General features: G+C 30.6%; 1 long non-coding RNA gene across 2 annotated transcripts; it reads right to left on the minus strand.

Annotated features, from left to right (window-relative positions):
• Positions 1-597: 597 nt before the first annotated feature.
• LOC112091462 lies at positions 598-2,477 on the minus strand. 2 transcript variants are annotated; one of them, XR_002902152.1, is made up of 4 exons: positions 2,273-2,477; positions 1,700-1,780; positions 1,177-1,244; positions 598-665 (listed from the first exon to the last, which is right to left on the minus strand). It is a non-coding gene; the product is annotated as an uncharacterized LOC112091462 (long non-coding RNA). The 2 variants fall into 2 exon arrangements; XR_002902151.1 differs by lacking the exon at positions 598-665 and having other exon boundaries at positions 1,029-1,244.
• Positions 2,478-3,357: the final 880 nt, after the last annotated feature.

A 3,357-nucleotide genomic window follows, 5' to 3' on the forward strand; every position in this document is an offset into this window, starting at 1 on the left:
CCCAATCTCTTCTCCTACTTGGCCTAGTCCCTTTATAATAGTCTTTCATCTGAGCAGTAATTTTAAAGTTTTAGTCTTTAGATTGACAGTATCCTTGTATAATGCACACAATGCCTAGGAAAAACAATCACTGAGAATGCAGATATCTTTAGGAAATATGTCAGGAAACTTATCAATCCGTTTCCTGAACAAATATAAAATCTCATCCACGTGCTGTAAAAATACAAATTAATTCAATTGATAAGTAAATCAACAAATATAATTAATAATTTATAAAGAAGATATATATTTGATAATTAAAAAAAGAGTAATAGCTTACCTCACTATATATAAGCACTATTGCGCAACATAATCTCAAAAAAATGTCAATTTTGCAGAGCGAGCCCGCATCGGATGGTCAACTTGCCTTTCGCATCACCATTGAACCATCTCCAAAAGGCTTGTTGGTCCTTTTCATAAGGATACCTGAATGGGTCAAAAATAGGATGTTCTGACCTTGTGAATCAAACCTTCTTTGGCCACTCTAGAAATAGTTATAGCAAGGCTTGAGACCGCTTTTTACGCTTTAGTTGTTGACCATATTTCTCAAACTTATCACCGAATTCCACATGGCTCACTCCCTCATGAATAGGTGATTTTGCAAATTTTTGCTTCAATCATAAGCTCTGGCCAAAAGGATTATAATAAGCATATGGAAGTTATTATACCACTCTTTATTTTCTCCTTCACATATAATAAATCAGTTAAGATTCGGAAAAAAGTATCTCGTGTTTTTCATTTCCAGTCATGGTGATGTCACCATAGAAAAAAGTGTTTTTCTGATAATTTGTAACCAAACTGTGCTACTTGAATGAACTTTCTAATGCGTACTTTATCATAATCCAAGAATATGGTAAATATTTAACTGTCAGGACTTTAAAGATGGGACCGTGATTAGTGGAAAAATTAAGTTTAATTAAATGAGATTAATCAACAAAATCCAAAAAAATACATATTCACAAAATGAATATTAAAATATATTGCTCCGGAGTCTTTTTTTAACAAACAATATTTAAAACAGTCTGTAAAATCTAAGAAAAATAGTACAACTCTAAAAAGAATGTCAACCAATACAGTTTATATACAAAAATACAGTATATCTCAGAATTAAAAACTGTAAATTCGAAACAAACTAACCACTTCGAATCTCGCGCCTTCAATCCATTGACATCCACTCGACATGCTGTAAATCTAAACCGCTAACTCTGGAGATGTTTAAATACATTTAAAACATAAGAAAAGTGAGCGAAATGCACAATAATATATAATTTTATAAAACTGAATAAATAAATAGAAGATCAGGGTCCGAACATGTCATCCGAAACCAAACATCCTTTTTCTGAAAGGAAAATAAACTTAAATTACCGGTTTCAAGCACCAGCAAGTAATTTAATGATAAATTACTTACAACAATTGCATGGTCAAGCACCACCGTAGTGGCCCGTTCGGATTTTGGGTCATGCCCCTAAAGATACGATCTCCATATCCCGATTTCTAGGCCATCAGCGTTGTTACCATTTCTTAAATCTTTTTAAGAAAATACCATATAAAACTATTCTTTAAGTTTTAATAATTTCAAATGCATTTTTATCTTTACAACGTTTTCATAGGCCAATATATTTAAAACATGCTAATATGGATGTGGATAAAAACATCCTACCTCTTGACAATTTAATTTACGGATAACTTCACGTTGTCTAACCGTTTATTCTTGAAGCTCCACGTCCGATCATACTGCTAGCTTCGTCATTAAAACAATATTTTAGAATTTATTTCTCACCTTTAAAACAAATCTATGTTCAATCATGTACACTTATTTCTTATTAGTGTACATTGACTCAAATCCAAAGTTTGCAAACAACTTCATAATTCAACTTGGAGTTCTTTGAAAATTAGAACTAAATCCGTTAGTTTGGTTTCCCATTGAAATTTGGTTTTAAAACAAGTTTTTAAAGCATTTCTGCAATACCCCGACAGTTTGACAATCAATAAGAAAAATATCAAAAATCTACATTTTGAGTTCAGTTCCAAAACAAATTCTCAGGAAATCGCTGAAATTAGTTTCCAAACACTTCAAACAAGTTCAAAAACTGAAAACCCCTAAATGTAACCTAAGTTCAACTACAATTTATTCAAATCTAAACCCTAATTAAAATTCATCAAATCTAACTAAAATCACACTTTTTCAAGTTAGAAATTTAAATGTAAGAGTGGGTTTTTAAAGAAATCTTACTTCAAATTGATTGAGGAGTCTTGCTTCCTCTGTTTCTTTTTTCTTTCCAGCTTCGTCAGGAACAAACCAGAGAGAGAGAGAGCAAGGGAGAGAGAGAAGGACGCTGGTGAGAGAGGGAGAGAGAGTGGGTGGGTGGCGCCGGTGAAGGGGAAAGAGAGAGGGGAGGCCGGCGTTAGAAATCATAGGAGAGAGAGAAGAAAAAGAAAGAAAGAGAAAGAGAGCAGGGAGAGTGGACCTGCGGGAGGAGAGAAAAGAAAAGGGGAGGAGAGAGAGAAAAAGAAAAAAGATGAAAAGAAAAAGAAAAAAAAAAGAAAAAAAAAAAGTATGAGAAGGTATTTAGAGAGAAAAAATGATTTAAAATTGAAAATAATTAATGGCATGTTTTTTTGTCTAAAAAATTTAAAAAAAGATAACTCGAATTTTAATTTTATTTAAGTTCACGTTCTTTTAAGTTTAACTTTATTCAACTTTACTCAACTTTATTCAAGTTACAACTTCAACTCAAGTTATAACAAATTCAACTCAAAAACTACACTCAAGTTACACTTCAAAAGAACAACCCCTAAAATTTTTAATGACATGATTAATTAAAAAATTAATATTAGATACATTAATAAATTACAATTAACATAATTAAATTTTATTATTCTTTCAGTTGTTACATTAACTCTAGTTATTGTGAATATCTTTGAATTGTAGGTCGTGTTTAGAATTGATCCCATTTTTATTTTTCATATTTTTTGAGAAATAAAAAAAACGTTTTTAAAATGACGTTTGGCATAATAAAGATAAAAAATAGAAATGAAAATGATTTTTTAGTTTAGTGATGAGAGAGAAATAAAAAACGAATTTTAGTCGTTTTTCATTTTTTGTTTTCGTTTTCTCCCCTCTTGAGTAGAGAGAGAAACATTAATGAGTTTTTTACACTAAAAATAATCTCTTGATAAAACTACCAAACACATTTTTAAAAATAATTTTTGTCTGAGATTGAAAACGTTTTCATTTTCATTTTCATACAAAAAATAAAATCATTTTAGAATGAGCTTCAAATGCACCCGTAATGTTTAAAGCTTGATATATCTAAA

Source organism: Morus notabilis, unplaced genomic scaffold (genome assembly GCF_000414095.1).
Source record: "Morus notabilis unplaced genomic scaffold, ASM41409v2 Scaffold3548, whole genome shotgun sequence".
Lineage (NCBI taxonomy): Eukaryota > Viridiplantae > Streptophyta > Magnoliopsida > Rosales > Moraceae > Morus > Morus notabilis.